Source organism: Phalacrocorax carbo, chromosome 2, assembly GCF_963921805.1.
Source record: "Phalacrocorax carbo chromosome 2, bPhaCar2.1, whole genome shotgun sequence".
Taxonomy (NCBI): Eukaryota; Metazoa; Chordata; class Aves; order Suliformes; family Phalacrocoracidae; genus Phalacrocorax; species Phalacrocorax carbo.
In genome coordinates, this window is record NC_087514.1 from 64,314,513 (window position 1) to 64,326,720 (window position 12,208).

Here is a 12,208-nt window from a genome sequence, read left to right on the forward strand (position 1 = left end):
CTGTGAAAAGGAGATTAAAATGGGACATTGGCCTGAGCAAAATGCAGGGACCTATTTAAGCATGTAGGAGTAAATTGCTGAAGTAATGGGCCCTTTGACACTTAATGGGGTTTCAAATTTGTTTAGATGTATAACTTTAAAGCTGGAAATCATCAATATTTGTTACCTTGTTACAGTAGAGCTTGCTTTAGCTGTAATCTCTCTTGTCCCTACCTAACATGACCACAAAAGCAGTAGTACTTGGCTTGAATGAACAACAGCAGGCAAAAATGACTAGTGCTGCCAGCTTATTTCTGTAGCCTGCCTGCTTCAGACCTGACTCCTTGAAGACTTCTAGAAAACTAGTATCTGCTGCAGAGATTTGGTTTGATGCATCTTAGAATGCTTGTGTGTTTTATGAAGAGTTTGTTTAGCCCAAGTTGTTTGAATAACAGCACTACTGTACAACACAGAAGTGCCTGACATAGTGTGAGCTAAAAATGAAAACTAAAATGTGCCAGGAAGCACAGAACCTCACAGCACCATCTGCTGGGTGTATACAGGCTGCTTGGTATTTTCCACACAGAACTTCTTAGTGTCTTTTTTTTTGTGTGTGTGTCAGTTTACTGGAAGGCTTGGCCAGCTCCACTTAATATATAATATGAAAGTTTGTAAAATTTAATATCCCTCAGTTGATGCTCATTAAGAGTCCTAAGTGAACTGACTTAACATCCAGACCAATCCTCTGCTAGGAGGAGGGCAAGACGGCAGATGGCTTTGGTTAGCCTAAGTAGCTGCTATGTATTTTTACTGTGCTAAGTAACTCCTATGTGATGGTAAGCACTGGAAAAATATTCTGGCTGGTTTTGCAGTTTCTTCCTCATGGTCTTCGCCCTCAGTTACCATAGTCTGTCTGGGGTGGAGTTATGCCTGGAACAGCTTTACAAATATGAACAGCTATAATCTCCAGTTTTCCTGAGTAGAGGTGTGCCAGCTCTACTTACAAGCAAGCATAAGCAAGGCTATCAAAAGGAATGTGGATATGAAATTCTCTAACCTGATGAGTCTCTGAATCTTGGCTGGGCTTATTAGGGATACCAACACATGCCTGCTTAGCTTAGACTTATTTACTGCTTAGACTATTGCTTCAAGATGGTCTTTTATTTGTCTACCATTTGCCTCTTAGGGGTAAACCAGGTAGGAGCCCAGCTTACTGCCAGTTGACACAAACGGCATGTGGCTGTAAACTGGTGAAATTGTTTTTTGCAAGCTCCTGTTCAGCTAAGTTATGTCACAGTATGCTAAACTCCTTCAAATACTAAAGTAGAGATAGTTGGATCACATCTACCTTCTCTGTGCCCCGCAACCCCAAGATAATTTTGCTTTTCTTGTCCAGATTCCCTTCCAGTCAAACTTGATGGAACTGCCCAACACTGCTTTTTGAAAGCTGGTGTTTTATTAAAAATGAGGAGGAGGTTTTTTAATTCTCACTTAACTATTTTCTCCCTTGCTTAAGTAACTTAAGTCAGCAGCAGCGGTTTCCTGGAAACTAATTCTGAGGACCTGGGTCCATTACGTGCAGAAGGAAAGGTGACTTCATAAATAGGCAGCTGGGGGAAAAAAAAAAAAGAATATCTACATGCCAGAAAAGCAAAACACATTCTCTGTCCTGTTTCCTAACGTGGAATAACTTCTTGATTCCTGACAGGAAATTGGGAAATCTCTTGGTTAGTGGCACGCTGCTGTTCACAAGTCAAGATGCCTTGTACTTCTAGTTCTCCCACCCCAAGACTGGAGGGCAATCTACAACATATATTTTACAATCACTTGTCCACAGGGTGAAACTACTGCAAAATTGAGAAAGCACGTTTCTGGCTTGTAATACCTCATTGCTCACTAGATTTCTTGTGTTTTGGGGAAATCCGTGAGAGTGCATTTTGGTACAGAACATGCACTTAAAAGAGCAGCTGGAGTTATTACAAGCTATTATCCCTAAATGAATAAGTCCTAAGTGCCTTTTAAAATGTCACTTCTCTTTATTTTTGCTGTACTGGGAAACAATAGCATGCACATTAAAAAAGAGCCCTGACTTTCAACTATGTGGCAATCCATTTTAGGTTTATCGAGCACAATGTTTCCTAGTTTGAAACTCTTTTTAACTTGCAGAATAGACTTCGGTTTAGCATAATGAGTTTGGATGTAGTAACTAAATCAAAACTTATTTTTCCATAAGGTTACATGATAGACTGTTTTAACTTCAAGAACTTCAGCTTTGTGATTTTTCACCTTGAAGCCATGTGAAGAGTGGAGATAACACAGAGCTAATCTAGATAAAGTATTCAAGTTTGTTCATTCTGTCAAAGCACTAGCTTAAAAACATTACAAATTTTTTTTTAGTGTCATCTGCACACATTCAATTAAAATAGAATAGACTCGTGTTAAATACGCTTTTACATTATGAGGAGTCAATCTGAGTAAATCACTTTCCCGGTAATTAATGAAATTATGCAGGGGATTTAAATCACTCTTCAGAGAATCTGCTTAGGCTACACATGAAAGCTTAGGAGTGGATAATTTTGATTCTAGTCTCTTGCTAGCATGATCATACCATTCTACCTCATGATGTTAGGTTATGACAAACCCTGAATGCTAGGATGTGTTTTGCTAGTACTTTTAAATATTCATTTTTCTATTAATTTTGCATATCCTTAGTGATTCTGAGATTTCTTGAGGATTGCTTAAAATGCATGCCAAAGAAATGTGCCAGCCGATGCTGACACATCGGTATGCAGTGTCCTCCTCCTGTCTGGGCAGGCTTATGTTCATCTCAATCATGGAGACAGCCCATGGACCTCTTGTATTTCTGCCTTTTAGACTGAAAAATGAGATAATGAATGCACTTGAACAGCTGCTTTTGTCATTGCTATTGTGCTATGTTCTCCTTTGGGAAAGCAGCCGACCTGTATGCAGTGCGTTTGGATTGTGAGGATGTGTGGTCCCTTCACAAGTAAAAGCTAACTGCACCAAGATAAATTTAAGAGTAACTAAATAGCTATGATCTATAGCAACAAATTAGACCCACAGCACAAAGTGCCAAATATTATTTGAAAGTTAAATATGTTCAGTTATTAGATACTCAAGCAAGTCTTCATATAGAGATGCTTCTGTGTTAGCAGTTGCTTGCGAATAATGTGCTCTACAGTTGTCAGTCAGCTGGTCTGTACCGACTGACCAGCCTTAATAAAGTTTAAGAGTTCATGAGCAATATGTATGAATAGCATTTAAGGACAGATCCTTCGAAGGCTGCTGTTACTATCTGTACATAAATAAAGACATACATCAGGATGACAAACCTGGTGGCCTTCTATGACAAAGTGACTTGCCTGGTTGACATGGGGCGGGCAGTGGACATTGTCTACCTGGACTTCTCCAAGGCCTTTGATATGGTCCCCCATAGTCTCCTCCCAGAGAAATTAATGTGTTATGGCCTAGACAAGTGGTCTGTGCAGTGGGTGGGGAACTGGCTGACAGGCCGCACCCAAAGGGTGGTGGTAAATAGCTCTTTCTCAAACTGGCAACCTGTCGCTAGTGGAGTCCCCCAGGGATCGATTTTGGGCACAGTGTTACTCAATATCTTTATAAGCGATCTGGATACCGGCATCAAGTGTAGCCTGATGAAGTTTGCTGATGACACCAAGTTGAGTGGGGAAGCAGACACTCCAGAAGGGAGAGCTGCTCTGCAGGGAGATCTGGATAGGCTGGAGGAGTGGGCCTGCAAGAACCTTACGAAGGTCAACAAGGAGAAGTGGAAGGTCATGCACCTGGGAAAACATAATCCAGAAGTGCAGCACAAACTGGGATCCACCTGGCTGGAGAGCAGCTCTGTGGAAAGGGACCTGGGGGTCCTGGTGGACAGAAAGCTCAACATGAGCATGAACAGTGTGCTGCTGCGGCCAAGAAGGCCAACAGGATGCTGGGTGGCATCAACAAGGGCATCACCAGCAGAGATAAAGAAGTCATTATCCCACTCTACTCAGCGCTTGTCAGGCCACACCTGGAGTACTGTGTCCAGTTCTGGTCCCCGCTCTACAAAAAGGATGTGGACAGGCTGGAAGGGGTCCAGAGAAGGGCCACCAGGATGATCAAAGGACTGGGAAGCTGCCATATGAGGATAGGCTGGGAGAACTGGGTTTGCTCAGCCTTGGGAAAAGAAGGCTCAGAGGGGATCTCATCACCATGTACCAGTACTTAAAGGGTAGCTACAAAGAAGATGGAGACTCCGTTTTCACACGGAGTCACATGGAGAGGGCAAGGGGGAATGGGCACAAGTTGCTCTTGGGGAGATTCTGATTGGACACGAGAGGGAAATTTTTCACAATGAGGACAGTCACCCATTGGAATAATCTCCCCTGGGAAGTGGTTGACTCGGCCACATTGGAAACCTTCAAGAGTCCCCTGGACAGGGTGCTGGCCCATCTTGTCTAGAGTGTGCTTTTCCCAGAAAGGTTGGACTAGATGATCCCTGAGGTCCCTTCCAACCTGTGATTCTGTGATTCTGTTATGTTTAGCACTTTATTAAAAGGTAAATCTTTAGATGACTTTTCTTGCTCTTTTGGACAGAGTAAGTAAACAGAATTCCAAATCTGAGCTGCTAATACATGTGAAATTGTAGCTAATTCCTGAATTTCAAGATAGCTGCTAGATACAGAATGAAATTAAATTTCACATTTCTGAACTACTTAATAGATTTAATGTCCATGCAGTGAATAGTAGAGCCAAGGTTAGAGACTTAAGAATAAATGCTGTCTTCTCTTGGACTGTTTTAAAATGCTAGTAGGGAGAATTCTGAGATATTGCTTCTTAATTTCAAGAAAACCTATTAAAACCTTCCTTAGACTTGCAGCAACTTGGAAAGCAACAACATAACTAAACTAACTAAAGTGTTAAAGTAGTAGAACAGCTGCAAAAGACTCTTGCAAGCTAGAATGCTGTATAGTATTTTTTTATTTATGAAAAAGCGTTTGATAAGGGGATGTTTTAGACTGTCTTGTGTTAGTAATGGCTTGAAATTTTTTCTCTCTTCCATTATCAGTTGTGTACTGGTCCATCATGAGAAACCTTTTAGATGCAAAAATTCTGTTTCTTTTGATAGACTTAGTAGTACATGCAGAGTACAGAATATCTGCCCTTTGTTCCCTCCCATATTCTCTACTACTGCTGCTCTTTTTGCTCCCCCTCTCCTATTTTCTCCTGTTATTCACATGAGGGGAGCTAACCCTGTGAGGGGGACTCAGGGAGTTTCCCAGGAATATGACCAGGCTTTCACTTTATAATGTGATAGTTATACGTCGACTGGACTGAGTCTCTTCTACTTTTTGTATTAAGTCTGTAGTTCTTCCAACGTTAGCGTAGAAAATGCTAGCAGGCAATGACCTTTAATTTCAACTTTACTCTCCAGTTGCCACTGCGATGGTTCCCAGTTTTCGGAAGTTGGCACAACAGTATAACAACACTAAATGGAGTGGGAAAAGGTAACTCTCTGCTTGCAAATTCCTCTGCATTAACCTCTTTACTATCTGAGTGAATAGCAACCTGTAAAAATTCTAGCAGAAGAGCAGCTATTTCTGCAAGGCCACTGGAAGAGACTTTTTAATTTGTGGAAATGGCAGAAATTAAAGGCATCAGACAAAAGACACTTGGAAATGGTTCCAGGCGAATCTCTTTAGGTTCTTCTATTGTATGTGTTGAACACTTAGCTGGAAGACTCAAGTTCAAAGCTGTAAGAATACAATACAAATTCAAAATACAGCATAGGCTGCATGTCATCATTTTCAGGAATAGGTTGTCAAACAGAATTAATAAAAAGAAAGCAAAAGATTTTATTTTTGCACAGCTTTGAAACTTGTTTTTATTTCAGAAATCCCGTAATGCGTTGTCAGCTGAATCCTAAACCTTTGTACAAGGAGGCAAAGGGCTGCTTGTGATTGTTTTAAGGCAGTTTTAATTCTGACCGGATAGATTCAGAAGTACAAATCAAGAAGGGGGAAGACTGCATCATGAGCTCAGGCACATGCTGGTTACCGATTTTGTTGTCTGGCAACAGAACTTCAGTACAAAGAAATGTGAATAAAGATACCTTGAATGTGGATAGACTGGGGAGAAAGACAGGTAGGGAGCAGGTTTCAGAAATAAAGTAAAAGTTTCATGAGAAAGGTATAAGTGAATGTGTAAATTCATGTTCCTAGAGTATGGACAGAGTTTATTAGCTTCCAGGCTTTAGTCTGCTGTTCCTTTGAACAACAGTGTTTAATGGAATTCGGCTTGTTGTGAACTTCTGGAGGTTTGTAGAGCTGCGTACAATTTTTGGAAGCTTTACTTGCAGTTGTCTGACACTACAGATGGAATTTAAATACCTTGAGCCCAGTTCAGAAGTCCTCATTTTTTTTAAAGTTAATAGGAGTTTTGAGGAAGGGATTTGAGAAATGGGAGAATAAAATGTTGACTTTAACTGCAAGTGAGTTCATGCATTGATTGGTTTCAAACAGAAATACACTAAAAAGTACCAAACGCATCTGAGGGTTTTTTCCATTGACAACAGGAGCACCAGATTTTTGAGTATTAAATTAATAAACTATGCTGTATTACATTGCCTGCTTTGTGAAAATGTTCCTATAGGACATGACAGGTAATTGAGTCATCAACATAAAATATTAATATTTAAGATGATGCATTCCATTTTCTTAATGTGTTGGAGGTCCACATCTATCTACGTGCAAATCTGGCACAGATTTACTGGGACACAGCAGTCACCTTGAAGCCATGCTCCCTAACAGTTGATTAGCATTATCTCTTCCAAATGTAAAACAAGTTCAGCTTCTCTGACCTCATTAAGAGGGAGCTGAGAGTGCCTCAGCAGTAAAGGCTCCTCTAGATCCTTCCAATAATTTGATTTATATGGAAAAGAGTTTTAATGACACAATCCCTGCCACTAACAGGCCAGCAGTCCTTAAGGATGTAGAAGAAAGATTCTGAAAATAATTAGTTAGCACTAAAATTAAAAAGAAGGGGATTGGAATAGGAAATTTTTTCAACAGCACACAGTCTGCAATAGAACAGTTTTTTCATCCCCTTACATTTACAGGCGTCAATACAGAAATGAGGCTAATATATCCAGAAATGCATAACAATCTGTTCATAAACTTAGATATAAGGACCTGTTTGCTTTTGAATTTGAATGACTGAGTCTGCATCCATCAAATATAATTAACGTTCTGGCACACTATTTATTGGCCTTTCTAAATTATTGAATGTAAGAATTTGGGGTAACAAAATGACAAAGTAGTCTATGAATCTGGGAGCCTGCTTTAGGTTTGGATCTAAATCTAAAAGATATGGTGATTTAAACTATGGAATGTTCAGAAACTTGTTTGCTTCATAAAAAAGCAATACAGTAAATCTTAATTTTGCACACTGCAGAAGATTATAATGCAAAACCACAGATTGTAATTAATCTGTTCCAAATACTATTTTACCTGTATTGGTAGAAATTAATGTGTCATCCTGAGTCCTTTAAACCTACTAAGCTATTTTGCAACTCAAAACTAACAAACAGCAAAATGGTATAAAAACCCTTCTTGTAGCCTGCAATTAGGGAGAATTGGTTACTTCAGGTAAATCAAGCATACTGACAAATGATGCATAAATTTATAAACTTGGTTTGTCACTCATTTTTCACAGGTTTATCAATATTCTGAGAGCTTCCAAGATTGGCAGGAGCAGAGACTGACTTATATCTTACTATTAACAAAGGAACGCACCAAATGCCAAAAAGCCCCCTCTCTAAACCCCTTATATCAGTACTTGAAGTGGCACATGTCACCTGGAAAACATCCATTTATCTTTCAGTTTAAAGATCAAAAACTCTCTGTATGTTTTCAGAGTGCTCTGAATTTGAGAGCTTGATCCCGCTAAATCTGTTAGCCGGTTTAAGGCCCAATTACTAGTCCCAGGCTCGAACGGAATCTTCAGATAAGATGACACCATGCTGAGATAATTCAAAAGGAATCAGTCATACTACTTCCGCCTGGCACTTTTTGGTTTTTTGCTTGAAATGTGGCTCTTTGAAAACTCACTATTTATGAGAAAAAAGCACTTTTTTTTCACCCCTTTGCTTGCAGGATTCACGTAAAGCCTCAGCTGTGTGAGTTGCATTATCTTTCCAATAACTCCTCACTTCCCCGCTAAGAAAGAGCAAGTCTAGGTAGATAAAAGGCCTGTTTATACATGGCTGGGAAGGCTGCACACCGATGAAGGATCTGACATCTCTGACACCTTTAAATTCAGCTGTAATCACTCACAGGGTACTGAGTGGACAGTCTGGACTCCTTATGTCTATAATGTTCCAGAGTTAGATTCTCCTAAATTAGTTCTTCATTTAATTAGTGCTTTGGAAGTGAAGGTATATGCTGCCTCTAGCAATACTTTTAATAATAACTTTTCCTTTACCCCAATAGTGAGTGATCAGGTGGATGAAAGCAGACTTATTGCAAGTGGAGAAACTTGTACTTCTTTAGTGTGACAGGAAAACTGGGTCCATTTCATTATGCCAATACCTTCAGTCCCCATTAATTACCTGCATGAGTTGTTGTGCGTGCTCCTCAGGGAGGTTTTTGTTGTGGCAATCTACTTGCCCAGCCAGTTTCCCTATAGGTATCAACATAAAAACAAACAAACAATCCTAATCTCTGTAGCCTTAATGAGGGAAGGCACCATGGGAAAGTAAGGGGCCATCAGAATGTTTTTTTAGTTCCTATGTGCTTTTCTGTAGTCTAAGACATTGACCTGAGATGCAAGAAATACAAAAAACGTGCTAAACAAAAAGTTTGTTTGTATTCTGATAGAGGCATAGCAAAAGACACGTGTGTTATGGTTTTTTCCAGAGAGAAGTCGCGAAGAAAAACGCTTCTTCTAAGTTTTCGGTGCTTCATGGGAAGTTTCTATGTAATTGCGTATCATGGATTGAGATAAAGAATACAATGTGGTCAAGCAGATAAATGCAACGCAAAGTCTATTGGTGTGCCTGGTGTGGTTTGTGGTGAAGAGTCAGATTTTGAAAACCTGGCGTTGTTTGGTGAGGCTGCCCAGTAGCATTCCACTGCTAGGAGGGAGGGATCTGGACGATGGTCAGTTTGCGGGGAGCCTTGGAGGGTTGCACCAGTACCTGCAGCAATCATTGGACGTGGATCCATGCTATCAGGCGGCTCTGCAAGCTAAGGGAACAAACGGAGGCTGCCCTAACATTCAGCTCAGTGTGGCAGGGAGAGCCCAGCACCTTCTCTCAGAGGTCGGTGACTAAAACCTTGTATTCAGGAACCTGAGCAGGAAGCCCTTTTTAAAAAGAGATGAAAAGCAAAGCCAGTGATAGTGTTGCCCATCTGGAGCACAAGAGTGTTGTGGCTCAAGCATGCAGCCAGGCAATGTGTATCCCAGACGTGATTTCCTCCCCAGCCTTCCCATTTCCCAGCTTTCAGGAAAGGGTTTATTGCAAATGGGGAGAAGATACTTTTCTTCCTCGTCAAGCTATGTCCCCCTTAAAGACTGGCTTCCAGGCAAGAGGAGGGGAGCACAGGGTGGAACCATTCTTCACAGAGCTGTTTGTGCATTTGATCTTTCATAGCTAATAGCTTAAATGCATTTTTTATTATTATTATTATTATTGGTTTTCTTCTGTTTCCCTTCTTTAGTTCACCCTAAAACTTAATTCCCTCTGAAGTGCAGTGAGTGAGGGGATACAAAATTTACATCTTCATGAATTATCTCAAATATTTCAACTAAAATTTCATAATTTATACAAGGATTTAGGCACTTGGAATGTGGGATTAATGGCATATCCAAAACTGTGATTTTAAGAACTGTCATTTGCTTAGAAGTTGGGATATAAAAATATTAGCTCTAAATGTTAGGGCTCCTAAAGTATAAAAAAATGCAAAGCCATCACTGCGTTTTAAGCCATGTCAAGGTATGTGCTATACTTTTGTTGAAAAGGTCTTTGACAGATGGGAAACTTCTCTGCATGAAGAGACTGTAACAAACAGAAAAAAAAATACTTGTCTGTATTTGAAGTCTAAACCCTCCTGGAATGAGTAGGGAACTATTTTCCACAGAAGATGTAATGAAGTTTATAGCACCTCAGCCAAAGAGCCTGATCCACTAGACAGAGATCCACTTTGGCTGTTAGCAGGCTCAGAGCCTACGTGCAGGCGTTTAAGATGATATCCAGATACAAATTAGTTTTCTAACCAAAGGCGCCAGTCTTGTAATTATCTGCCTCTCTGTTTTTGTGGAGAAGCTGCCACATCGTTCACAAAACGGCCCGTTGATGGCATGTCTCGCATAGCACGTGAATGGTGCAGAGGCTCAGCTTAATGAGCACCTGCGCTGGGCTCTCAAAGCATGTGCTTTACCCTTGATGTAGTCAGTGGCACTTTGATAGAAGAGACGTGCTATGAAGTGTCTCACGCTCCTCCTTAAGGAGGTCACAATCACAAAGACCTTGCAATGGTAACGTCTGTTGCTGTGTGTACTGCCAACAGTATTGTGTGTGTGCATATATATATATATAGTTTACAGATATGTATATATATTCATATATGTATAAACAGTGGATTCCTTTATTTTTAAGCTATTTAAGAGTGACTTTTATTTGTCAAGAGAAGAACCTCCCTGCTTGCTTTGGCCTTTTCCCAAATACACTTCAATGACAGGAGAGCCGCAATGGAAAAACACTCATAAGCCTTTCTTCAGAGGCTGCTGCTCCTGGGACACGCAGCCGAGACGCCAAAGTCAGGGAAGTGTCAAACTGAGCTACCTTTGCAGTACTCCAGACGCGTGCCTTGAGGGACACCATGCACTTGTGCCCTGCCTCTGCCAATTCCTGGACCTCACAGAAAGTTGGGAGGAGGCAGCGGGAAGAGCTGCACAACATAAGTACTGCAAGGTTAGTACCAACTTCACCCCGTGAACCTGCAAAGCCAGTCTCCGATGTCTGTCTGGGAATGACTGTGAGTTATCAGCTGGATAAGAATCTCACCTGCATGAAGAGCATTAATCACCCCTAAGGGAACGCTGCTGTTATTTGGGTAGGCAAAGCTGTCTGAAGGATATCAAGATGGGAATAACCTCTTGCCATTGCTTCAGTGTGATTAATAACTGAAAATACTGTTGCTTAATCATTAAGCAAAATGAATTTACTATCTTGCTCTTGGCAAAACAGGACAGTCTCCTGCCTCAGCATTCAGCCCAGCATAGCGGAAAAGGCACTGGACAAGAACTTGTTCTTTCCGCTGCAGGGTGTATCACTTAAAGCCTGCATGCTTGGAGATGTGTGTACAAAGAGCTTGCTGAATTAGCTACTAGGCGGTGAGAAGGCTTCCTGTTACTGTTCTTCCTTTCACAGAGTATCTCGAATCTTTGTGGCGCTGCTCCTGGGAGGTGCCAAGCATCGCTGCTGCATAGAGAGGACAGTCTGTGGCCAGCAAACCTCTGAAGCACTGTGCGAACTCTTGCCTGGCTTGAGGGGTGGGCTTTGCTAAATTAATTTCCTTCCACTGACATACCCAGGTGCGATTATCAACGTTCAGGTAACAACTATTAATTGATGGGTTTGGGGGTCTTTACCTCTCTACCAGTGCAATCTCGCTCCACTGTCTGACAAGTTTTTGCAGTGGGCAATACTCCTTAACTTGTGGTCCCGGGTTTTGGGATCAGCTATGATTGCCTCAAAAGACAAGTGCTAGGAAATACTCTTCAAGCTGCAGCATGAAGTGGGAAGGAGTGAGGAGGTAGAAGAGCTTGCTGCTGCTGCACAGGGAGCAGAAGTAGATGTCGTCATAGGGAAGAGATATTTTAGGAATTGTGTGAAGGGGCCTCTCTGTTCCACATTTACACTTCTATAGCAATGATAATTTAAAGTTATATGAGGGCTGTGTACTTAGGAATGACAGCATCCTGCAATAATAACCAGGTACCACTGATTATGATATTACACTATCATTCCCCTTTTCCTGAAATACACCATGAAGAAATGAAAATTAGATGGCTTGAGCTAGAGGTAATTGCTTATAGAGTGACAGTGTTGAAAACCATCATATCATTTCTCTGTCCATGAAATATTGTTCCCAACAGCATATTTCTTAATACTACAAATACTTAAGATAATTTTTTATTTAAG